Genomic DNA, 27,973 nt, shown 5'->3' on the forward strand with positions numbered 1-27,973 from the left:
ACAGGTGACTTCGCGTAGTCGGAGGGGTCCCCTAAATCATAGCTCGGACCGGCTCTGAACAAGAGGATGACAAAACTAACCTTTGGTACATCAAAAATATAATATTTGATAAACAGATCTCACTTGTTTTCTGTTATTAAATCAGGGTTCAATATTCACATTTATCCTCTAGAACTCATTCTAACAACTTATTAACACGCTATTAATGTTTCAGACCCGATGGAAGTGAAAGAGCAAAAACAAGAACTGAAGTTAAAGGTGATGATGCTGTAGTTTGTTTCAGCCTGTTGACACCAATAAAACGATTTAATGTGCCAATTTACTGAAGATCTCAGACATCACCATAATGAATGAGCTGAAAATAGGTAACTTTTGTAGACAAAGAGGTTTTTTAGCAGCTCAGTTAAACATGATGGCCATGTACTTTTTAAATGCAGATTGGATAAAAACACAGTGATCACAGTTCACACCTGCAGTGAAGCCCCTCCCACAACAATTCACCAATAAATACTGGGAATATTCCCATCATCCTACAAGAGAAGGACAAACTCCAGGAGTAGCAGCTGAAATCTGTGTGACTGTTAAAGATGGAGTTTATTAAAGAGGAGATTGAAGACATGAGTGATCCAGAACCATCCAGAATCAAACATGAAGATACTGAGGAACAAATAGGTTGGTGTCCATTCTTGATTCTTCATTGTTGACTGCTTTGGTAGATGTGAATTATTAAGCAGTATATGGATGATGATGGAGAAATGCATTTAAATGATCATAACCAGCAGTTGTCACACATATTTTCACTATAAACAAGTGAATGACAGAACAAAAAGTGAAAGATCTGATCTCTGTTGCTTTCTGTTAATAAATAATGGTTCACTTGAACTGATTCTAACTTGATGTGTATTTTAGACCAGATGAGACTGAAAGAGCAAAGACAAGAACTGAATGAAGTGGAGGAGGAACATCATAACTTTTCGATTCAAAGAACAAAAGCCAAAAAGACGCACACCTGCACTCAGTGTGGAAAGAGTTTCACACGGAAAGGAAACCTTGAACTACACATGAGAATTCACACTGGAGAGAAGCCGTGTACATGCACTCAGTGTGGAAAGAGTTTCACACACAAAGGAAGCCTTGACAAACACATGAGAATTCACACTGGAGAGAAGCCGTGTACATGCACTCAGTGTGGAAAGAGTTTCACACACAAAGTAAACCTTAACACACACATGAGAATTCACACTGGTGAGAGACCGTATACATGCACTCAGTGTGGAAATAGTTTCACACACAAAGGAAGCCTTGACAAACACATGAGAATTCACACTGGAGAGAAACCGTATACATGCACTCAGTGTGGAAAGAGTTTTTCTCAAGCATCAACTCTCAGGCATCATCTGCACATTCACTCTGGAGAAAAAACATTTAACTGTGATCAGTGTGGTAAAGATTTTATTTCATCATCATATCTAAAACAACACCTGAAAGTTCATTCAGATGAGATGCCTTATGCGTGTTCTCTCTGTGAAAAGAGTTTTTCACAGCTGGACAGTTTTAAACGGCACCAGAAAACACACAATGAAGTGAGAGATTATATGTGCTTTGACTGTGGGAAGAGCTTTACTAGATCTGCCTATCTGAAAGCGCACCAACGAATTCATACTGGAGAAAGTGCTCATATTGTGACAAGAGTTTCACTCAGCCTGGATCTCTGAAAGAACACAACCGAGTTCATACTGTAGAGAAGCCGTACGACTGTACTCAGTGTGAGAAGAGCTTTAAACATAAAAGAAGACTTCTGACTCACATGAAGATATGTCGTAAGGAGTCGTCACAATGAGCAACATTTCATTTTCATGTCAAATACATTCTAATAAATGGTGTGAGATGAACAAAATGAGTCGCTTCCAAAAGCACAGTATCATCTATTTCCAGACTGATCTCATGAAATGGCGTATGTATGACACGCCAATTCGTATTTCCATTTTTGGCGTGCTATCAACACGCATAATCGCTTTTCAGCGTGTTTATCAACGCCTTTGACTTAACGTTATATTACTGTATTATGTATATATAGATATATGACCTACCCCAACCCCGTCCCTAAACCTACCCGTCACTGGGGTTAATACCATTTATGAGTGTTCTCCTACCATCCTAGGAAAAAAAAGATCGCTCCACAGATGTAGATATAGATTTTGCTTCGTTTCGCTCGGACATTTAACGGCGTACACATACACGCGGAATCACTCGGACATTTAATGGCGTAGACATACACGCAAAAGATTTCGGCGTGGACATACACGCGGATAGCTCAAAATGCGTATAGATAACACGCCACTTGACTTGAAAGTGGCGTGTATGTTTACGCAAAGTCATGATGTCATGTTGCTATTTCAGTGTTTCTCAACTGGTGGGTCGCAAGACCGTTTCAAGAGGGTCTGGAGTTTACAGTCAAAGAAATAACAACAAACTTAATTTTATGATCTATTTCTGATGGGAGGTTTTATTTTGAAAGACTAGCATGAAAGCTATTGAGACTTCTGTCAGACTCATTTAAACAGGGTTCGAAAAAGGTGCTTAAAGTGCTTGAAGTACTTGAATTTGAAATTTAAGTCCTGGAAAACCCTTGAAAACAGTCATATTTTTCAAGAAGTACTTGAAAAGTGCTAGAATTATTAAAAATAGGGATGCACCGATACCGAGCTCATGTACTCGTAAAAATACTCCGATACCAACAACCGATAGGCCTACCAGGTATATAACACAGCTGTGGTGCGTGAGCTGATCAGAGAAAACCGCACAGTGGATTGAGCACGCAGTGGCACAGACACACACGCAAGCTGGTCTAGTACATCCCTTTAAACAGACATCAGTGGAAGGTTTGTAGTTCAGTCGGATGTCAATGGCAAAGAAAATAAAACGAGGCATGTAACGTTAGCTTATTATTCACGTTAACTGTCGAGAGAGAGCGCAGTTCTGTTGAATGCTCTTGATTGCTGATCGTTCACTCAGCACGTGTTATTTGGATGGAAACTAAATCGTATATGTAAGTAAAGTAAAACATTGAACTGTTACCTGATTTATGTATAACGAGTGATTCCCTACATTAATACTGGACGTTTACAGTCAAGAAGTTCCATGAACGCAAACATCAGCGCGTGCCCCGCAAAGCAGCGTCTCCGCGCGCGAATACTGAATTAAATTGTCTTTCACGTTGTACGGACGAATTCACACAAAATTATGTAAAAAATCTTGGCGAGTAAATAGGTTACCCTTTTCAACTTTACAAAAAGATGCATCTATATTTAATTTATCCAGTAATGAATAGGCTATGCAATTTTTTCACATTTGATTAGGCTACTTTATTCAAATTTCTGTACCTGTTAGATCTACCCGAAAAACTCTAAAAACACTGTTTATTCATTTGTAGCCTTTCTTTGTTGTATTGTATTTATTTGTAAGTTGATTATTCGTTCTTATTTTGTTGCTGACTGCTTACCTTGAATAATGTTTTAAATTCACACTAATTAGCCTGATTAATTAGTTTTTGTTGTAGTATCAAGATTTGATTAAATAATTGACATTTCACTGATGTCTAAACATTTGTACCACTGACCCAATCCTCAGCACTGACCCTTCTTGAGCTGCTCTAGTCTACATATGTGCTGTGCTATTCAATGAAAGATAAAATATGATAGAGCAATAGAATGTACGGTAACAGAAGCTCATACAATGCATTTTAGCAGGCTTAAGCATGAAAATAATTGAAAGAAATATATATTTGATGAACAAATTAAGCCAACTAATATGATTTATATTCTTTTGGTTTATCTACTATTACATTTAAAAATTACAAACGCAGTGAAAATTCAGGGATCGGTTACGGTATCGATATCGCGTTCTACAAAAAGTGGTATCGGTGCATCCCTAATTCAAAATATTGTGATTTTTTTGTTTTTTTGTTGTTGAAAAAATACATTGTTTCACGCTAAATCAACACTGCAGTCCATCTGAGATATAGAGCTATTTCTCATGGCTATGAGCATGATCTTAAGTATATGATAAGTATATAATACAACTTTCATTCTTCAGGTCAATCATATATTCAATATGCTTTCAATGGGGATTTCCCATGCCTGACAGCGCTGGTCGATGGATTGACCTCTATGAAGTGAAACATCAGATACCATATATATTTAATTTGAGTAAAAAAATTAAATTAAATGAATAAAAATAATAATAAAGATATTGTTTGATAAGTGCTAATTGAAGTCCTTGAAATCCAAAAAAGTAGTGCTTGAAAAGTCCTTGAAAGTCCTGGAATTTCATTTGACAGAGTCTGTACGAACCCTGTTTAAAGCAACTGAGGAAAACGTGTTCCCCTTCGAGAGGTCTCTCCTATTGCGTAAGTAGCTTACGCTATGGGAAAACTCCTTTTCTCTAGAATATTGAAGTCTTTATGTAAAACGCATTGCAGCTGCACAGCAGACAGAAATGAGCGAAGGAGCTCGGTCATTGGCTGTGCTGCGGCAACTTGCTCGAACCAATGACGGGGCGACTCTGAATGCGCGACCAATGAGCGCGCCTCGCGCCCGCGCGCGTCAGAGCCCGCCAAGATGGGCGTGGCCAAGAGCTATATATTGGGCGCCCCATCATGAGAGTTCTTTAGATTTAATCTCCTTCAGCGAACACCTTCTTCGCTGGATCCTCCGGATTATTGAAAGCCTTCGCCGCCGTGGAAAAGCATACCAGCGGGATTGCTACGAGGACGTCGGCATCTTCAGCCGCCTTCGAACGCCATCCTACTGAGCCATCCGGCGCGCTACACGCAAGTATTTACATCTGTTCGCCCCGCGACATTTGTAAAAGAGCAATTTTCTGAGGCATTGTTCCAAATGCCTTCCTGCGCGTCGTGCAGAGACCTTCTTCCAGACGGGGATCGTCACATCATCTGCGCTCGCTGCCTGGGCCGGGACCACGCAGAAGCTGCTTTGACCAAGGGCGGATGCCCGGAAAGTGACGACCTGGGTCTCTCCGCACCGCGGGCTCGCTTCGCCGCTTTCACCGCGAGCGAGCCCATCGCCGACACCCCTCTGTTGGAGCCGCGTGTTAAGAAAAAGCGCCGCTCACAGAGGCTTCCTGAACCTGAGCTCAGTGACGTCACGCCGAGCCAGTCTCCGCGTGCTTCACCGCCGCTCGTGTCTTCCCCACCGCCGGTTCAGTTCACTCAGCCGGACCCACACCCCTCTAGCAGAGCGGTGGGCCTTGTGACTTTCGGCGCGTCCGAGGACGACGGGGGAGTAGATGACTCTTTGTCCATCGACGCTGCATCTGACGACTGGCCGGGCTCCACTTTCGACCCCGCCCCGTCGACGCTAACTAACACGAGTGGGGGATCCTCTATGGATACAGAGATTGTCCGCATCCTCTCTAAGGCCGTGGAGGACCTCGGGCTCGATTGAAGCCTTCTTTTTCTTCGTCGCTCTCCTCTGTGGACGGCACGAAGGAAAGAGGCTACGAGGGAACGCCGCCCCTGGAGGAGGCCGTGGCCAATCATCTCTGCCCGCCCTCCACCACCGGATGGAAAGCCAAGGCTTCCCACCCCTCGAATCCCTGCCGCACTACTTCGGCTCTCGCTGGTCGCGCCTACGCCGCCGCCGGCCAAGCTGCGTCAGCGCTTCACTCAATGGCGGTACTTCAAGTGTTCCAAGCCAAGCTTCTCCGCTCCCTGGACGAGTCTGGCACCGAACCCGAAGCCTTCAAGGACTTACGCAGCGCGACTGACATAGCCCTGCGAGCCACGAAGGCCACCGCCCAGTCTATTGGCCGCGCCATGGCTAATTTGAGTGTTCTCGAGCGCCATTTGTGGCTGACTCTGACGGAGATGAAAGACGTGGATAAGGCCCCGTTTCTCGACGCGCCTATCTCCACCAGCGGGCTGTTTGGACCGGCAGTTAAAGGTTTCGCCGAACGCTTCACTGAGGCCCAGAAAGCTTCACAAGCTATGCGCCATTTCCTGCCTAAACGCTCCAGCTCATCGCAGAGCAGACAGGCCGCCACAGCCGCAGCGGGCTAGAGCAGCCCCCACCGCCTCTCAGCCCGCGCCTCAGACTGACGCTCGCGCTCCCACAACCGCAAGCCGCCTCCTGAGCGACGGGGTCCTCGGGCAAGGATCGTGCTGAACCCTGAGCCTAGAAAGCCTTCCTAGCCACAGGAATGAGAAGAGAGAGTGCGTGTCTCGCAAAAGCCGGACCACTCTCTCTGCAAAATCTCAAACATTACCCAGGCCCCGTACAGGCGGCTGGAAATGTCTATACAGCAGTCAATGGGCCAGTCACAGAGCTCGGTCACCTGCAAACAAACGCCGTTTTTACGGCGACACACAGAAAACACAAAAAGAGTCTTTTTCTGCCTGTGTCACTAAGGGTTCACATGTCCACAAAGTGTGCATTCCCAGATACTGTCAAAACAGTGCCAAATTCATTCCCAGCTCAGGCTGCACGCCCCATGGATGTAGATCACGTGCCTAGGGTCATGTACGCACCACTACACACAAGCACTGTTCACACAGTTATGAATTAATCCCCAGTAAAAGCGGGAAACATTATAAAAGTGACGCGTGTGCCTACCACTGTCTATGCACCCCCACTTATAAACACTGTCCCTACAGTGTCAAACACAACCCCCGCTCAGGCTGCGAGTCTTACAGACATAGCGCCCTGTAGTAATCACACACGCGCCCATTCACTCGGCTGCTCAGCGCGCGCGCGCGCCTCTGAGAGCCACGAGCTCAGGCAATTCGCTGGCCGGGTCCCTACGTCACAGCGGCCCGCCCCTAGCCCATATTCAGCCCATATCTGTACACGCAGCGGCATGGGAAAACATTCCAGATATGCCAAAATGGGTGTTGAATATAATAAAACACGGATACTCGCTCCAGTTCGCTCGCAGACCACCACGTTTTACGACTGTGGTCGAGAGGAAAGTGAGAAAGGAGTGTTCGCATGTTCTACGCCACGAGGTGCGCAAATTAATAGAAAAGTGCGCTGTGGAAACTGTTTCCCCCTATATGAGCGGGGCAGGTTTTTACAGCCGCTATTTTCTCGTCCCGAAAAAGGATGGCGGTCTCCGCCCCATCCTAGATCTCAGACGCCTGAACAAAGCACTAATGATTCGCTCGTTCAGAATGTTAACAACCAAACATATCCTCGCGCAAGTACGCCCAGGAGATTGGTTTCTCTCAGTGGATCTGAAAGATGCTTACTTTCACATTCCAATAGCGCCTCATCACAGGCCTTTTCTGAGATTCGCTTTCGAGGGACAGTCTTACCAGTACACAGTACTCCCGTTCGGCCTGTCCCTGGCTCCCCGTACATTCACAAAATGTATGGATGCAGCACTTTCCCCCTTGAGACGAAGGGGAGTGCGAATACTGAATTATCTCGACGATTGGCTGGTTCTAGCACAATCAGAGAGTCAGTTAATAACACACAGATCTTGGATTATCAGCCATCTAGAATGCCTGGGTCTAAGACTAAATTTTGCAAAAAGTATACTATCTCCCTGCCAGAAGATTTCTTTCCTGGGAATAGTTCTAGACTCGATGCAAATGACAGCTCGTCTCTCATCAGAGCGCGCGCTCACCATCCGGCGCCTTGCAACATCCTTCAGGGTGGGCGTGCGCGCCCCCGTCAAGCGGTTTCAGAGGATGCTGGGTCTCATGGCCTCAGCATCAGCCGTACTCCAGCTAGGATTGTTGCATATTCGTCCTCTCCAACGCTGGCTAAAGAGCCATGTCCCTGCTCACGCGTGGCGTTCGGGCCACTTTTTAATCAGAGCGAACCACGGCTGTATAAAAGCCCTGACGCACTGGAAAGCCGCCGACTGGTACCAGTCAGGCGTGAGCCTGGGTGTGAACACAAGGAGAAAGATGATCACAACAGATGCCTCCAAAATAGGTTGGGGGTCCCTTTACGAGGGCAGGCCTGTCTCCGGCTTTTGGTCAAACACGGAGAAGCGCCTACACATAAACTGTCTGGAGATGAAAGCGGTCGCTTTGACTCTCAGAGCCCTGCTTCCACATCTAAAAAACGAACACGTCCTGGTCCGAACGGACAACATGACGGTAGTGTCGTACATAAATCGCCAGGGTGGACTCAGGTCGAGCTCCATGCATTACAATGGCCAGGAGACTCATCTTATGGTCCCAGCACAACTTGCGCTCGCTGAGAGCAGCGCATGTGCCAGGCGCGCTGAACCAAGGGGCAGACATGCTATCCAGAGACAAGATTCTCCCAGGAGAATGGGCTCTCAACCCGCTGACGATTCAGTGGTTATGGAAAATCTTTGGCGAGGCGGAGGTCGACCTCTTCGCCTCCAAGGAGAATGCACACTGCTCTCTTTTCTTCACGAAAAGCACGGACGCGCTCGCCCAGAGCTGGCCGAGCCGCCCCTTATATGCTTTTCCCCCGATCGCGATGCTGCCACAGGTCATCAGTCGGGTCAGAGAGGAGAAAAACGCAGTGCTCCGCAGTGCGCCTGGAAGAACCAAACATGGTTTCCAGAATTGATGCAAATGCAATCTGCACCACGGCCGATTCCACTGAGGCCAGACCTCCTCAGTCAGGCCAGCGGGATGATATTTCATCCCCGCCCCGATCTGTGGGCCCTTCATGCATGGCCCCTCAACGGGTTCCCAGGAACCTCACGAGTGGAGCGCTAAAAACCATCGCTGAGGCGCGGGCGCCCTCCACGAGACGCTTATATGCCCAGAAATGGAAAGTGTTCAGTGACTGGTGTAACGCCGAGGGCCTGAACCCTGAAACATGCGAGATTACGAACGTACTCGCTTTTCTACAAGGGCTTCTGGAGGCGGGCCGCTCCCCCTCCACGCTCAAAGTATATGTGGCGGCCATCACAGCGTCACACGACCCTGTGATGGAACGTCCATTGGGAAGAAACGACCTAATTATTCGTTTCCTAAGGGGCGCTAGGAGGATGAACCCTTCACGCCCCCCCTCAGTGCCGATCTGGGACCTAGCTACTGTCCTAGACGCTCTTAAAGGGCCCCCGTTCGAACCACTCCGAACCGTGCACCTTAAGCAGCTGTCGCTTAAAACTGCGCTCTTGCTGGCACTCGCCTCTGTCAATAGAGTGGGCGATCTGCACGCGCTTTCGGCAAGCGCTGCCTGCTTGGAATTCGGACCTAACGACTGCAGGGTCGTCCTTAGGCCAAAACATGGGTATATTCCTAAAGTGCTCACCACTCCCTTCAGAGCACAGGTTATCTCCCTAACTGCGCTATCGTCTCCAGCAGACGAACACGACGCTAACCTACTCTGCCCCGTTAGGGCTCTCAGAGTGTATTTGGAGCGTTCTGCCCTATTCAGACAGACAGAACAACTGTTTGTATCCTTTGGCGGCCGTACGAAGGGTTCCGCCGTTTCAAAGCAGAGAATCTCTCACTGGATAGTTGAGGCTATAGCTCTGGCTTATGAAGCCAAGGGACTTCAATGCCCCTGGGGAGTCAAAGCACACTCCACCAGGACTGTGGCTTCTTCCTGGGCGTGGTCGAGCGGGATACCGATCGAGGATATTTGTGCGGCGGTAGGCTGGGCCTCACCGTCCACATTTATCAGGTTTTACAACCTACAGGTCCCGACAATGCATTCCAATGTGCTGTAGAACTATGAGTTCGTATCTAGATTATGTATGTGCTTGTGTCACACTGAGCGCCTTCTGGCCGCTCTTTACTTTTTTCCCACATATAAAGCTCGCCTCTGCCGGCTGGTTGGATGATAACTTTGCTTTTAGCTCAGGCACCTGCCTCTGGCTATCATAAGGCGAAGTTCAGCACGCACAGCGTTTTGCATGGTGTTCCCATAGCGTAAGCTACTTACGCAATAGGAGAGACCTCTCGAAAGGGAACGACTCGGTTACTAAAGTAACCTCGGTTCCCTGAGAGGAGGGAACGAGTATTGCGTAAGCTGGCGTGCTTGTGCTTGGTTATTTCGCTTCAGTCGTTTTAACCTAAAGAACTCTCATGATGGGGCGCCCAATATATAGCTCTTGGCCACGCCCATCTTGGCGGGCTCTGACGCGCGCGGGCGCGAGGCGCGCTCATTGGTCGCGCATTCAGAGTCACCCCATCATTGGTTCGAGCAAGTTGCCGCAGCACAGCCAGTGACCGAGCTCCTTCGCTCATTGCTGTCTGCTGTGCAGCTGCAATGCGTTTTACACTAGACTTCAATATTCTCGAGAAAAGGAGTTTTCCCATAGCGTAAGCTACTTACGCAATACTCGTTCCCTCCTCTCAGGGAACCGAGGTTACGTTAGTAACCGAGTTGTTTTCCTGATTCAGTATCTGCGGTCACATTATTGTCATTATTATAATGTTATTTTCATAACTTGTCATGAAATAAAAAGTCTCTCACCTTAGGAATACACACTTTCCTGTCTTGTCACTGTTGTCAGCTGTAAGGAACTCAGCTTTTTGGAAATATTAATAATCAATAATATCTTGTTATTAATAATTATAAATATTTGGGTCAGTTAATTGGATTAACTTGATGTGGCTGAATTAATATTACAATCAATTAATCAGTTCTTCCAACGAACTCTTTTGATTATTAATTTATTCTAAGAAAAGGGTATCTTCCATGGCCACAGAAGAATAATTATTTCTTCGCCTGTACAGTACTTTGAGCCAGTAGCAAAAACCGTGATCGTAAAGTGACTTGTATTGCAAACAAAACAGAACCAAATACATATTATGTGCAAGTTTTATTAACCAAATATAGATCTTTATATGAATATAAATAAACTAAACAACATACACACATGAATACATAAATAGGTTAGTGATAGGATGAAATTGGAAACCGGAAGAGGGTCTATGAGAAGAACCATCAGAATTTCATTTTCACATTTCATTGAATTTAATACTTGCATTTGTAATGGGAACAATTCTTGAAGTTGTTGAAAATTGAAGCCGTTGATGGTTCCGGCAGTGTCAAGTGGAAGTTGGTTGAGCGTTCTCTTTCTCCAGGAACGCATGGCTGGTTTGGTCAAGGCCTGGGACTCTGTTGAGGCCACGCCGAGCACCCAGGAGAAGTGAGGAAGTCGGAAGGATGGGTGATTGGAGTCGTTGTTGTTTGGAGTCTTTGTTCCAAAACTCTCGAGATTGTCCTTGGTTCTTTGTGAGAGAGTCATCTCTCTCCTGCCTGAGCCCATATCTGGTTGGAATCGAGGCCTGCTGGGCCCTGGGGCCCCCGTGGAGGGGGAGGGGGTTCCCCAGAATCACCAGAACAGTGTTGCGGCTGGATGAAAGAACTAAGAGAGGGAGGTCACATGTGGACTGTCTCTAATAAGGCCTGGAAAAGATCCTCCCCTAAGGGTTGAACTCGACCAATCAGAAAGGTGACATGTCTGAGAGGGAAAGTGGCTCTTAGTTGATTTACGGATCTTTGTCCCTAGCATGATTATACCTTCATTAATGCTCAGATAGCTATAACACATCCACACTGCATTCTAGAAGAAGGTGATGTACATCAAAGTGTGAGTCATTAAATGAGGATTAATTAGGTAGGAGGCATGATACAGGTGAGGTTACATTGATCGTTAGTTGGTTGTATACCAGGATACATACCATAATATATACCTAATAGTACACGAGACAGTAAACCATTTACACTGTTTCTTTCACAGTTCTATGCATGTTCATTTATAGATCAGTTAGTCTATGATTAATGCAGCAAAGTCTGTTTTAAAGAGGGTTTCTGTTTCATAGTCTCTCTCTTGAGTATGTGGCCACATTCCTCGGAGGTCGTAAAATCTCCTTATCATGCCCTGTAACATGACACTGTTTCTGCCCTTGTGTTTGTTCATTTGGGCTGTGTGAGGAGTTTCATAAACCTTTGTATATAATGAATAATTAGTATGTGTCTGATTGGTCCATACCCTAAACAGCCATTATACTGCAAATACGGCGCGCTGTATATTATCACTTCATTATAAATAATAATAAATGACGCACGGAGTGTCGTAGTTCTGTTGTCAATTAGTAAGTGATGAAATTACCAAAAAGTACCAATAACTTATGTAATTTAGTGTGTTAACTGGGAAGGATTTGCATGCAGGAATGATGTTCAAGAAGTTTCCTTATGTTTCATTAATAGTTCATGTTAGTATTATTTTGTACATTTTATTTTTGGTGGCTCTACCAACTTTTTTGTATTAACAAAAAACTACATGATCTGTAAGTCGACAACATATGTTTTTACATGACTTCAACTCATCAAAATAAGTTACTTTATTTTTTAAGTTATACAACATGCAATTTAAGTCAGTTTAATGTAATTTAAGTTCAAATGACTTGTTGATTGTACTTAAATTTAAGGCTGATTTTTTTTACAGTGTAGTTTGGTACTTTAAAAGCCTTACATTTATACTGTTATTACATTCTTATTATTCGTGTGTTATTTGAGTGTATGAACCATATTTGTGAAATAAATTTATTTGGTTCTCAAAACCAAATTTATTAATTTTATAGGCTAATTTTATGTGCGTGTTCATGTGTACACATACACACACTCAGTTGCAGCTTAATGACCATGGTAAAATGTCCCAGTTGAGAACCACTGATCAAAACTAACTTTAGCTGGACAATAACTTTATTCTAGAGTTGCTGTAAAGCCAAAACAATCTCTGTTACTTTAATTTCCTATTATCACTGTAAAGCTGCTTTGAAACAATCTATATTGTTAAAATATATATATGAAGGTGACCTGACTGACCTATAATTATATATTTAATAATATAATATATATATATATATATACAGGTCCTTCTCAAAAAATTAGCATATTGTGATAAAGTTCATTATTTTCCATAATGTAATGATAAAAATTAAACTTTCATATATTTTAAGGCCGCTATCGAAGCATCCTGGGCCTCCATAACACCTCAGCAGTGCCACAGGCTGATTGCCTCCATGCCACGCCGCATTGAAGCAGTCATTTCTGCAAAAGGATTCCCGACCAAGTATTGACGATTGAGTGCATAACTGAACATAATTATTTGAAGGTTGACTTTTTTTTTTGTATTAAAAACACTTCTTTTATTGGTCGGATGAAATATGCTAATTTTTTGAGATAGGAATTTTGGGTTTTCATGAGCTGTATGCCAAAATCATCAGTATTAAAACAATAAAAGACCTGAAATATTTCAGTTGGTGTGCAATGAATCTAAAATATATGAAAGTTTAATTTTGATCATTACATTATGGAAAATAATTAACTTTATCACAATATGCTAATTTTTTTAGAAGGACCTGTATATATATATATATATATATATATATATATATATATATATATATATATATATATATATATATATATATATATATTATAATAATTATTTGCATTTTGAATAAGACATATTCATGTTATTTACTTAACCAATGTTGACTATATTATTTCCTGATTGTACACGAGTCATTTGCTGTAGTTAGAAAATAATAAAAGCTGTAAAATGTTAACCATACTGAAAAATAGAGTTGATTGTTTTCTTGATTTTAAGGGTTAAACTGCTGTAGTAAGTTGCAAGTGTGTGCAAATAATGAATTTTTAGTGTTGAGAAGGGTTTTTTTTGTAACTGTTCCGATTCTGAAACAATTATGCTTTTGAAAACTGAAATGCTTTAAAATGTTTTTTTTTGCGAAATTTTTTTTTGCTTAATGTATATCATCTTTATTTTGCTGTGCCGACAGAAGGAAAAAATATATTTTTGTTTATGAATAATATTTTGAGTTCGTTCTGTGAGTGACGTCATTTGTAATGGACCGGCTCAGTCAGAACAGCCCGTGACTGGAGAGAGTCAATCAGGTAGGTCTCTGCATTAAAGAGTGAAAATATGCTGTATTAAGTTAATTTTTAGGTTTATTTTAATAACGGAAGTGTAAAAAAAACGGAACACGTTTATGTATGCGCTTTTCTGCCAACAGGTCGATGTATTTTTGGAGTTGGAATTGCATAACAAATTTTTCAGAGTGCCCTCTTCCACTTAGACTGCAGTCACACCTTTTCCATTAAGGGACAATATTTGCCCCCTTTAATCAATTTTTCCATTTAATTTTTTTACTTTTTGTAATACCTTTAAAAAATAAATAATTCCTTAAATAAAACAATGTTCAATAAATAGGCAATGTTAAAAATCGTTTAATATTAATAAAAATATTATATTAAAATCGCCAGTAGGTGGCGGTAACTCATTGTCTTTATGTGTGAGTCATCGAGTCATCCATTGAATCTCGCGATTCGTTCAAAGCCACAGATTTCGTTGCAAAATAGAGCAATAACAATAAGCCTATAAATGTAGTAAATCACTTAATGTTACCCTTTTGTTTTGTTTTTTAACTGTTGTATAAAATCAATGTCACATTTGAAATGGTGTTGATATTCGGGAAACATTGCATCAACATTAAAAACACTGCTGGATATCAGCCTGCATTTTTTTTCGCACAAACAGCGCAAGCGGCTCGTGACAGAACACAGACCGGCTGAATGACACTTCAATTTAAGTTGAAAATCTCAAATGAAGATTGCTGAACTCCAGCTTGTCTGTGTTTTCAGATCATCCGCGCTTCTTGAGCTGTGAAGAGAGCGCGCGCGCATGGTTGCAGGCTAGTATTGAAAAGACCGGGTAGAAAACAAGTTCTTTTAACAGAAAAGCTCTGATTTGGGGGTTAAATTATTGAATTCTGGCATTTGTGGCCACAGCGGATTAAACTGAAACTTTCAGACGACATTCCTATTTCAGACGACAAACTACGCTTGGCTAACGTTACTATTAGGGATGCACCGAAATGAAAATTCTTGGCCGAAGCCGAATAATAATGAAACGCTTGGCCGAAGGCCGAACACTGAACGTGGTGTTTCAACATTTTTTCCATTTATTTTGCCAATTTTTTCACCATTGCATTTAATTAAATAGTAAAAATATGCTTTTTTTACTATTTTGTCTTGCTTTTCAGAGAAAAGAATCAAATTGCAAAAATACAATTTATTTAACACTGATTTTTTTTTAACATTCCTGCAGATATTTAAACAAAGCACAATATAACTTAAAAAAATAAATTAGTAAAATAAAAAATGTATTTTTATTTGGCCATCTTTTAAGCCCCCCTTCTTGAATAGCCTATGTTAGGCCTATAACTGACTGCTGAAAGAATGTAACAAAAAAAGTGTATTGAAAAGTGAAAAAAAAAATGTGGATGAACCCACAACAAATGAATAACTGTCCTAGACATAAGACATGGTTTACATACACTTTATCATGGGCGTTGACAGGTTTGCATGGATTGCCTCAGATCATTTCGATATAGCGCGCGCTCTCCGTGGCGATTAGCAGATAAGGAGTTGCCATGAGAACGACTGACATCTCTCTCTCTTTTCATACAGATTACATAAACAGAGAATATTTGTTTTCGTTTTAAATTAGATCATTTAAAAGTAGACAATTAAATGATTATAAAGATATATTGCTTTTGCCTGTGTGACTAGTAATGGCAGAGTTTTGTTTAAGTTTAGAGATGTGCTCGCGAAAAAAAGTTAACGGAGAAGGAGAGGCAGAAAGCACACCCTGTTTATTTTCTTTATTTTACAAAAGCACAGTTTTGTTTCGATTGTAAGTGGACACAAGTAGACATTTAACAGTTTATTCTTCATATTTCTTAAGTCTGCATTTAAGTGACCATAAATGACGGAGTATTTAAGTCTATTTTGCTGCTATGTGAAAAAAATCCAGCAAAACGCAGCGGCGCGTTTGTCAACTACAGAGGGTTAAAAGACGCTTTAGTGCTGCAAGTAAGGGTATAACGTCTGCCACAGACGCATCAGATGAGCTTCTCTTTTGTTATCTGCTCAAAGGGGGCATGTTGGCTGCATTTATAAAGCGCGCACCTCTCACTCTACGCTGGTTACTATTTGATCGCGTCATCAAAAACGTCATTGTTTCAAAAACTTTTTACTTATTCGGCCGAATAATTTCGGTTGCCGAACATCGGTGCATCTAGGGCTGGGTACCGAGTTCGGTAATTTTTAGGTACCGACCGAATTGCCTCGATACTACCGAGTATCGAAACATGTCTTGTTTTTCGGTACCAAGTTTCGGTACCTACGTGGTTAATCTCGTCAACGTCAGTTAAACAATAAACATTCAGCATGATTGGCTGTGGCGGAAAAACACTAGTTTACGCGGCTGCCCAGAGACGTGGCTCGTCGCACGTGAGGCTGTAGTGTGTGTGTGTGTGTGTTGTTTAAGCGTAAGCGTCCAACCCAGATAGATAGAAAATATGTGGAAATGATCAAAAGTGTACCTATGTAGGCTACCCGACGATGCCATAAGCACACGATGCAATATTTTTGACAAGATAATTGCTGCCAAGACCGGTAACACGGTAAATCTGATAAGGCACTTAAAAGCGCACAGAATACACTCGAGAGTAGAAAGTTTATCCGCCTTCGACTACAAGAACTGGAGCGTGTCACAAATGAACCGAAACTCAGCGTATAGGATACTTGCCTCACAGACATGAGAAATAGTTCTATATATGTTCAAAATATGTCTACTTTTAAACAAAACAATTAGAAATAAATAGTTTGATTACCTAATCCATATAGGCGCGCGCGTTCACTACTGCGGGGATGACGAGTCAGCATCGCAAATTCGCGATAATCATCTTTGCAGCTAACACGTATTTAAACACTTGTTCATTAATAAACAATTTAAATATCTCCTTGCTATCGTTTCCCGACACATCCATGATCATTAGGCTACTTTTGCCAGTGCTTTGCGCAAGCTTCATGTGTGCTGAGCCCGAGGCATATATCCCGCACCCCAGTAGCCTATATTTAATTCAATTCACATTTATTTGTATAGCATTTTTCACAAAACATATCGTTTCAAAGGAGCTTTACAGAAAATGCATGTGTCTAAATTACAATTTAGAGTGATCTGTTATCAGGGGTGACTGTGTGTAATGCATTTCAATTGATTTTCATTCAGTTTCATTGTTAAACAATGCATTAAGTTAAGGCAGAAACAATGAGCTCATTGAAGTAAAGAATACATGTTGTTAAATGATTAGGAAACATAGAAAACTTTAGCATTGGTGCTTTTTTACAGACTCAAAATATGAGTGTAAAAAAGTCAACAAAATGAAAAAATACGTTTTTTTTTTTTAGGTAATGTTATATTGATAAAATTGGTATCGAAAAAAGTATCGTTCAGGAACCGGTATCGAAGTCAAGATATCGGAATCGAAAATTTTTACGATACCCAGCCCTAGGTGCATCCCTACTTACTATCTTGTTCTGTAACTCACTTGCCTAGTAACCATAACCGTAACGGTGCGCACGCTTTCGCGCTTTCTGCTGTGACGTGGAGTGCGAGGTGCACTCAACGTTGCATGAATCTTTAGTTACAGTTAATTTTGTTATGGTGAACTTAATCCTAGTAAATCCTAGTAAAGGCAAAAAATATATAATACTTTTGTAATGAAATCCAAGACTTTGTATACCAAATTCAAGGTTTGTAAAGCCTTAAATTGAGATTATTTTTCAATGCTTTTAAGATCCCGCAGGTACCCTGGTTAATGTGTCTTGTCCCCTCACAATGACAGTAAAATAATTATTAGGCTAAGGTTACATTACATGAGTCACGTCTAGGGCTGGGTATCGTAACAAAATTTTCGATACCGATACCGATACCTTGACTTCGATACCGGTTCCTGAACGATACTTTTTTCGATACCAATTTCATCCATATAACATTACCTAAAAAAAAAAACTTTTATTTTTTACACTCATATTTTGAGTCTGTAAAAAAGCACCAGTGCTAAAGTTTTCTATGTTTCCTAATCATTTAACAACATGTATTCTTTACTTCAATGAGCTCATTGTTTCTGCCTTAACTTAATGCATTGTTTAACAATGAAACTGAATGAAAATTAATTGAATTGCATTACAGTCACCCCTGATAACAGATCACTCTAAATTGTAATTTAGACACATGCATTTTCTGTAAAGCTCATTTGAAACGATATGTAACTCGTATGTAACATGAAACTATTTCTCATGTCTGTGAGGCAAGTAGGCCTATCCTATAAGCTGAGTTTTGGTTTATATGTGACGCGCTCCAGTTCTTGTAGTCGAAGGCTGATAAACGTTCTACTCTCGAGTGTATTCTGTGCGCTTTTAAGTGCAGATTTACAGTGTTGCCGGTCTTGGCAGCAAATATCTTGTCGAAAATATTGCATTGTGTGCTTATGGCATCGAGTCGGGTACATGGGTACACTTTTGATCATTTTTACATATTTTCTATCTATCTGGGTTGGACGCTTACACACACACATACACACACACTACAGCCTCACGTGCGACGAGGCAGAGGCACGTCTCTGGGCAGCCAGGTAAACTAGTGTTTTTCCACCGCAGCCAATCATGCTGCATGTTTGTTTCACTGACGTTGACGAGATTAACCACTTAGGTACTGAAACTTGGTACCGAAAAACAAGACATGTTTCGGTACTCGGTAGTATCGAGGCAATTCGGTCGGTACCTAAAAAGTACCGAACTCGGTACCCAGCCCTAGTCACGTCTAGGGCTGCAACAACTAATCGATAAAATCGATTATAATCGATTATGAAAATCGTTGTCAACGAATGTCATTATCGATTAGTTGGTCTGCTTACGTCACGGGGAGCGTTTACTGGTACGCACACACACGCAAGGTCTCTCTCCCTCAGGCGCTCTGCCGAGCGCGCGCGCTACACGGTTTGGAGCAGTCTCTTCTGTCTCGCATGCACGCTCTTGCTTGCGCGCTCTAGATTTCGAGAGTTTGAACTAATTCGCGGGCATCAGGGAGCCGCAATCAATATGCGGGAGACTCCCGGGACTTCCGGGATGTCTGTATTTTGTCTCGATCATCAGGTTGTGCAATCAGTTCGCTCGCAACGTAAGTGATGGATTAAAATAGCGCTACCGCAGAAATAGGTTAAATTAAAACGGTGTTTACAAAGTGAAGCACTAAATATAAAGGCAGTTAATAACAGCAGCAGTAAAATATTGTTTTTTAGTCACTGTACTCAGTGGTTTTCAGCGAATGCTTGTGCACTAATGCATAATTTCTCCTGTCCTTTACTCAAGCCTGTTAGCTTGCTGGGTAACGTTACCTCCATTCCGTTCTCTTTTTATAGCATTTGTCTACTAATTTTTAATTGTTTTTCAAACGCGATCTACTGCGGCTCTACATTCACACAATTGTTTTCAGTCTTTCTATATTTATTTAATCAATTTATCCTTATATTATATTCTTTTATATATTATATATATAATATATATTATATTCTTTATCCTTATATTCCTTATATATAATTAATTTTAAATAAAAATTAAATGAATTATATATTTTAGATGTTTTTAGTTCAGATATTCACATCTGAACAACATGTCTGTGTAAATTTGTTTTAACAAAAATTGTGTTAAAACATAATATGTTGGATATCATTTTTTTTAACAATAATCATGTTTGTCAACTTGCCATCAGCAATTATCAATAAAAACAATGCAAATATTGATATTAGTAAAACTCAATGTGTGGCTTTTGCACTTTTTAAAGTACACTTTTACACATAAATACCCTGATTTACGGTTTTATTTAGTTATAATAAATAAAAAAATCGAATTTAATTTCTATCCGATTAATCGATTAATCGAAAAAATAATCGTCCGATTAATCGATTATCAAAATAATCGTTAGTTGCAGCCCTAGTCACGTCACATAGTGGTCTATTTTCAGTTCAAAATGGCGAAAATAGACAAAAGTTTATTAGTTTGCCTGATTATTTTTGTGATTCGTTTAACATTTATGTTAGAGTTGATCTCTAGCCTTACGTGCCAACATTTTCCATTGTTCGTACATGGAAATAATCTTTCTTTCTTTCTTCTGAATTTCATCTTTTTGAAATGCAAGCATTTTTTCTGTGGGATTTCGTGGACGAACAGAACGTCGGGGACCTTGAGATTCTGCTAAATCTTCTCGGAGTTTACTTTTAAGTTCACTCAAAGATTGTTCTTTAGCCTCAATTGTCACTATTATCTGTTGTCGCTTTAAACTCTCTGTTGATGTTTGATACTCATTATTAATGGTTTCAATATCATGTTGGAGACTATTAATCAGCCCTTCACATTCAACATTATCAAAGGAACAATTTGACTCAATCATTTTAAAATTACCAGATTAACACACACAGTAATAAAAATGTTCAGCACAGTTAAAACGTTATTCAAATTTCCAAACAATAATCATGAAGCCTCAAACATTAATATCAAGTGTTTTTGTGTTTTTAAAACAACCCTTTGTAGAGACAAATATTTCCTTTAAAACTTGTGTGTATATATATATATATATATATATTAGGGCTGTCAATCGATTACATTTTTTAATCTAATTAATTACATACTCTGTAATTAATTAATCTAAATTAATCGCATACACAATCTTACAATGTTTACATGGTACAATTTCTGGTAAGCTACGTATTTATTATTATTGCTTGACACAAATTTCACGATTTCAATTTAATTTAATTATTGTGATTTGATGCAATATTGACTCATTTGGATAAATATTAGGTACACAAGATAGGCATTCATTTTTCTCAAGAAAAAAAAAATCTCACCCAATGCTGTAAAAATACAGAGAGCCATATCAGCTGGTAGTATTTAAGGTTAAAAAATAGCTCAAATTAAATATAATGCGTGTTTATTACAAATAACAACTTTGATATAAGTAAAAATATAATACATACGTAATATACTATTAGGCATACATTTTGAAAAATACTCTATAGCTCTTTTTTATAGCCAACTATAACATGCTATATGGTCATGAAATGGCTTTCCTGAGGAAACTTAGGGCTAAATGTTATGTGACATAATTGTTCTCCAGCTGTTTTATTGACCTCTTTTCGCGGTTGAAAAACACGGATTGATCGAGGAATATACATTTCGGTAAGTTTTAGGCTGCCCTACTGTATCTTTCAACATTGGTCATTCGTGTTTATTTACTATTAGCTAGAGATGATCGGCTCATGTGCCGGTATAGGGATCTGTCATGTCACATTTACAAGCGCCAAAATGGTATTGTTTGATTTTCGTAATAAAATTAACAGAATCTGAGAGCTGAGATTTTTTTAATATCATAAGTAACGTGCTCTGTCTTGTCTGTTTCCGTGTCCTCTCTTTGGTGCGCGATTTTTCTGTGCGTGAGAAAATGGTTGTGTGACGTGAGAGCGCGTGAAAAGTTACAACACACACACACACACACAAGCGCGCTTTCTCTCAGACACACTCACCGACTCACGCACACACTCCTGGATGCTTTGCATTGATGTGGTACTTTAGAGCTTGACGAACTCTGTTTGTTATAAGTAAATGTTCCAAACAATGATCCAAGCTGCGCGTTCTTGTCTCCCTCCTTCTTTTTACACGAATGCTAGAACGGCTCCGCAAAGGTCAAAACGGAATGGATTAATCTGCGTTATTTTTTTTAACGCGTTATTTCTTCTCAGATTAATTAATCGAAATTAACGCGTTATTTTGACAGCCCTAATATATATATATATATATATATATATATATATATATATATATATATATATATATGTATATATATATATATATATATATATATATATATATATATATATATATATATATATATATATCACTTCAAACACAATAAATTATTTGGTCTTTCAAAATGCTTTAAACATTTCAAACCCTTGTTTTAAGCTTAATGCAGACCTGCCAACCTGTACGCATTTTGCGTAGCGGGTACGCATTTTGACCTCAAAGTACGGTGGTACGATTTGTCACTCTAAACTACGCAAAAACCTGGTGACGCTTCTGTGCACGCGCAGTCCTCAAATCAAGCAACAGCAAAAGAAGCGGAGTTCGACCAATCATAGCGCTGGGTTCATTCCCCAAATACCAAGCGGGGATGATTGACAGATGCGTAAGGCCTATCACTAAAAAGAGACTGAAAATCGGCAGCAAGACCGATCCTCTTCCACTCCCGCGGCCCGACGTCTGACTGAGTTTATAAGCGAGGACAGTACAGTAGTCACAGCACTTCTGACTCCTGAAGGTAAACGGGCTGGGGTGGATGTGGAAAGTTGAAATATTGTTTTTAGTTAACTTAATCTGGATTCGATGATCATACGGGAGTGATCGCATGGATTAAAATACTCCTTCATTCATGGTCACTCAGATAAGAGGAAAACATCATTCAGCCATGCAAATTATAAAATGCTTAAGTATGCATTTTAAATCTAAATGAACAATAAATCTAAATAAAATTAAAATCGCTATGGCATAGTGATTATGAAAGTTTTGTAATTTGTGGATTACTGATAAGCACGTGTCTGGAGAAACAGGCGTTTATTTATTCATTCTAAGTGCTGAGAAACGTAGTCTGCATGTGTTATGTTATTGTGTTAATAATAACTAAAGTAACTAATTATGTTACATAATTATTTTGTATGGATACTAGCGTATTAGTTACTTATGGATTAAAAAGTACCGTTGTATCAGTGCTGTGCGAGCTCTCCCTCACAAGCACAGACCGCGCGCACAGAGAGAGAAGATAATTGTAAATTGACGGGCTAAGTTTAAATTTTGTTTTAGGTTGTGTTTTTTTCTGTCAACATGTCAGAAAGCATTTTGTATTATCCATCCGTGTTTTTAAAATTCATTAAAAGACAGACGTTTTACTGTTAACACAGCCCCATATTTCGGATTCATCTAAACTTATATACTTGATATTCTTTTTAGAATAAGTGATTCGTTTTGCTATTATTGGACTCCTGTCTATTCATTGTCAACTATTTTCTATAAATATGTTCGTATTGGCTAACGTTTATTCAGCTAATGCGTGTCCTGTTTATAATGTGCAATGTTCAAATGCAAAAACAGCACGTCACAAATAAAAGTCCTTTTTTCTGTGTGATTTAGTATCATATTTGGATATCGGAATAATAAATTAAGTAGCCTATCTAAAATGTGCACATCTATTTGTTGTTTTTTTTACTGTTTTCTAGGGGTTTCTTTATTTTAGACTAGTTATTAATCATGAATAAATAATGCCCCCCCCCCCCCCGATGATAAATATAAAAATATTTTCAAGGTTGGCAGGTCTGTTAATGTCTTTTTACTGCTTTAGAAGTGCGTCGAAGGATAAATGTCACCTGAAGAAGAACACAGTCTTTCTCAATCCATAGTGTAAGTTTAATCCTCGTTTTCAGCCATAGTTATCCATAAACGAACCACATTTGACCATCGGAAATCGACCTGCTGCCCGTGTTCTCACAGACCCGTCGGCATGGACACCAGTCATTAACACAGCAGACTCGAACGACGAATGGCCAAGCTCTTACTGTAGCTACCCCACTGCAATGATGGTCAAGTACTCCTTAAACTGATGTTTCCATTAGCGTTTTATTCGTGACACTCATGGAGACACCGTAAGAGCTACAGCAAAACAAACAATACAAACAAACACTATCACTCAAACCCTTTAACCAACATCACAATAAAACGATACAATTACAAAAATGTGACCGGTCACGGAAACTAGGGACACAAGTCGGTTCTGGGGCATTTTGAGTTATTCATAGATTCTGAAAGTGTAATCTCCAAGCTTTCCAACGATGTGTAACATGTGGAAATCTGATAATATTTGGAGAAGTTGTGGCCATTTTAAAGTAGGCACTTAAAAAAGCTCAAAGATGAGAAAACGACCTCTAAAGATTGTGCAGTTCTCACCTGTCTCTGCTGCTGGGGGTGACAATAGGGCTCATTTACATCTCATTTAGATAAGCCATACCCCCTGTAAAGCTCCTCCATGTGCTTTACAGCTTTTTTTGCACTTCGAATGAGTGCACTTCTGCCGCACTAGGCGAAAAACAATTGTGCTGCCCCTCTATTTGCAACGTACCAGCAACAACACACAAAGACCAATATGCTGTTTAGCCTACATATAACGCAAAACCAGCAACAACACAGAAAGACCAATATGCCATATACATATAACGCAAAACCAGCAACAACACAAAAAGACCAATATGCCATATACATATAACGCAAAACCAGCAACAACACACAAAGACCAGTAAGCCATATAGGCCTACATACAACGCAAATAGTGCGCAACGCTCGTGTGCCCAAAATGTCAACAATATTAAAGTTTATGCAGGAGGCAAATGCCTGCTGGCATTTTTCTTTAAGCAGTCATGACAGGAATTTTCCAAATAATCACATTTCACCTCCTCAAATGACTGTTGCAAATCTCTTTACACCACTTTCTTATGTGCGTATACACACACAAATGAAATGTCCGCAAGCACATTATATCATCAGCAGCTTCAGCATCTTAAATAACGACTAAAGAGCAAATGAAGCTTAACTTACATTTCAGAAACACGCACGGCAGGCCTTCATCGCAGCAAGGGTCTTAACTGCATCATCTATTTCGATTCTCTGTGCCAGTTCATGTTCTATGGAGATTGTTGCCAGTCCATTAACTCTGTTCCCTGTTCACAAAACGTTCCGCATTCAAAGCAATCGGGATGTCACATATGAAACAGCCAGCCACCGCTGTCAGCGAGCCGAGCCGCCGTATTCAAGCACTGAGGGCGCGCGCGCCGCACCCATACCTCCGGTTCAGTTTCCCGAGCCCACGAAGTGCGGCGAAAACATTTTCGGTGTAACTGCCAGACGGTTCAGCTCGTCTGCGACAATCTTTGCGGCATCCATCTTCATTGAATTTTGAAATCAGATAGAGCCGGCCCGAGCACAGCATAATAAGTAGCCATGCGGTTCACTTGGAGGGCGGGGGCAAAAGCGCCGGGTTATTCAGTATGGAAATACACACAGACAATGACACGCCACGCCCCCACTGCATGCTAGAATCTCCGAAAACAAGCCGATTTCAACCTCAAAATGTAAGCTTTTAAATATACCAATACTGCTATCTCAAACATTGAGAGGCTTCTTCGTGATTTCAATGAACAGATTCTCCAAAAAATTGAAAATCACCAATTTTGAAAAAAAACTCTTCTTTCTCATTTTGCTCGAAAGTTGTGCTGCCGACTTGTGTCCCTGGTTTCTGTGACGGGTCACATATATTTTTTTACAGTGCATGAGGGTGAGTAAATACTGACAGAATTTTCATTTTTGGGTGAACTATCCCTTTAAGTAGGCATCTATTTTTTATTAAGTATTTATTTTGTATTAATACATAACCTCACTGTATTCATTTATAATGTATCATTATTGCGTGGCATTTGTGTCAATAATCGTCAAGCACAGGTGACTTCGCGTAGTCGGAGGGGTCCCCTAAATCATAGCTCGGACCGGCTCTGAACGAGGATGACAAAACTAACCTTTGGTACATCAAAAATATAATATTTGATAAACAGATCTCACTTGTTTTCTGTTATTAAATCAGGGTTCAATATTCACATTTATCCTCTAGAACTCATTCTAACAACTTAATAACACGCTATTAATGTTTCAGACCCGATGGAAGTGAAAGAGCAAAAACAAGAACTGAAGTTAAAGGTGATGATGCTGTAGTTTGTTTCAGCCTGTTGACACCAATAAAACGATTTAATGTGCCAATTTACTGAAGATCTCAGACATCACCATAATGAATGAGCTGAAAATAGGTAACTTTTATAGACAAAGAGGTTTTTTAGCAGCTCAGTTAAACATGATGGCCATGTACTTTTTAAATGCAGATTGGATAAAAACACAGTGATCACAGTTCACACCTGCAGTGAAGCCCCTCCCACAACAATTCACCAATAAATACTGGGAATATTCCCATCATCCTACAAGAGAAGGACAAACTCCAGGAGTAGCAGCTGAAATCTGTGTGACTGTTAAAGATGGAGTTTATTAAAGAGGAGATTGAAGACATGAGTGATCCAGAACCATCCAGAATCAAACATGAAGATACTGAGGAACAAATAGGTTGGTGTCCATTCTTGTTTCTTCATTGTTGACTGCTTTGGTAGATGTGAATTATTAAGCAGTATATGGATGATGATGGAGAAATGCATTTAAATGATCATAACCAGCAGTTGTCACACATATTTTTACTATAAACAAGTGAATGACAGAACAAAAAGTGAAAGATCTGATCTCTGTTGCTTTCTGTTAATAAATAATGGTTCACTTGAACTGATTCTAACTTGATGTGTATTTTAGACCAGATGAGAGTGAAAGAGCAAAGACAAGAACTGAATGAAGTGGAGGAGGAACATCATAACTTTTCAATTCAAAGAACAAAAGCCAAAAAGACGCACACCTGCACTCAGTGTGGAAAGAGTTTCACACGGAAAGGAAACCTTGAACTACACATGAGAATTCACACTGGTGAGAAGCCGTATACATGCACTCAGTGTGGAAAGAGTTTCACACGGAAAGGAAACCTTGAACTACACATGAGAATTCACACTGGAGAGAAGCCGTGTACATGCACTCAGTGTGGAAAGAGTTTCAGACACAAAGGAAGCCTTGACAAACACATGAGAATTCACACTGGAGAGAAGCCGTGTACATGCACTCAGTGTGGAAAGAGTTTCACACACAAAGTAAACCTTAACACACACATGAGAATTCACACTGGTGAGAGACCGTATACATGCACTCAGTGTGGAAATAGTTTCACACACAAAGGAAGCCTTGACAAACACATGAGAATTCACACTGGAGAGAAACCGTATACATGCACTCAGTGTGGAAAGAGTTTTTCTCATGCATCAACTCTCAGTTATCATCTGCTCCGTCACTCTGGAGAAAAAACATTTAACTGTGTTCAGTGTGGTAAAGATTTTATTTCATCATCATATCTAAAACAACACCTGAAAGTTCATTCAGATGAGAGGCCTTATGCGTGTTCTCTCTGTGAAAAGAGTTTTTCACGGCTGGACAGTTTTAAACGGCACCAGAAAACACATAATGAAGTGAGAGATTATATGTGCTTTGACTGTGGGAAGAGCTTTACTAGATCTGCCTATCTGAAAGCGCACCAACGAATTCATACTGGAGAAAGTGCTCATATTGTGACAAGAGTTTCACTCAGTCTGGATCTCTGAAAGAACACAACCGAGTTCATACTGTAGAGAAGCCGTACGACTGTACTCAGTGTGAGAAGAGCTTTAAACATAAAAGAAGACTTCTGACTCACATGAAGATATGTCGTAAGGAGTCGTCACAATGAGCAACATTTCATTTTCATGTCAAATACATTCTAATAAATGGTGTGAGATGAACAAAATGAGTCGCTTCCAAAAGCACAGTATCATCTATTTCCAGACTGATCTCATGAAATGGCGTATGTATGACACGCCAATTCGTATTTCCATTTTTGGCGTGCTATCAACACGCATAATCGCTTTTCAGCGTGTTTATCAACGCCTTTGACTTAACGTTATATTACTGTATTATGTATATATAGATATATGACCTACCCCAACCCCGTCCCTAAACCTACCCGTCACTGGGGTTAATACCATTTATGAGTGTTCTCCTACCATCCTAGGAAAAAAAAGATCGCTCCACAGATGTAGATATAGATTTTGCTTCGTTTCGCTCGGACATTTAACGGCGTACACATACACGCGGAATCACTCGGACATTTAATGGCGTAGACATACACGCAAAAGATTTCGGCGTGGACATACACGCGGATAGCTCAAAATGCGTATAGATAACACGCCACTTGTGGCGTGTATGTTTACGCAAAGTCATGATGTCATGTTGCTATTTCAGTGTTTCTCAACTGGTGGGTCGCAAGACCGTTTCAAGAGGGTCGTGGAGTTTACAGTCAAAGAAATAAC

The 27,973-nt window shown here is 40.6% G+C and overlaps 3 protein-coding genes and 1 pseudogene across 3 annotated transcripts in view; all 4 read left to right on the plus strand.

Moving 5' to 3' along the window:
• The window catches only part of LOC143715491 (uncharacterized), a 659,702-nt gene that overhangs the window by 182,715 nt on the left and 449,014 nt on the right, over positions 1–27,973 (plus strand). The window lies entirely within an intron of this gene.
• The window catches only part of LOC143715483 (uncharacterized), a 349,601-nt gene that overhangs the window by 147,984 nt on the left and 173,644 nt on the right, over positions 1–27,973 (plus strand). The gene's annotated exons all lie outside the window — the stretch shown is intronic.
• LOC143715461 (uncharacterized) overlaps positions 1–27,973 on the plus strand; it is a 272,811-nt gene that overhangs the window by 116,062 nt on the left and 128,776 nt on the right. The gene's annotated exons all lie outside the window — the stretch shown is intronic.
• LOC143715492 (uncharacterized) lies at positions 460–27,406 on the plus strand (annotated as a pseudogene).

This window comes from Siphateles boraxobius, unplaced genomic scaffold, assembly GCF_051911475.1.
Source record: "Siphateles boraxobius isolate OS27281-9 unplaced genomic scaffold, OSU_SipBor_1 6, whole genome shotgun sequence".
Taxonomy (NCBI): Eukaryota; Metazoa; Chordata; class Actinopteri; order Cypriniformes; family Leuciscidae; genus Siphateles; species Siphateles boraxobius.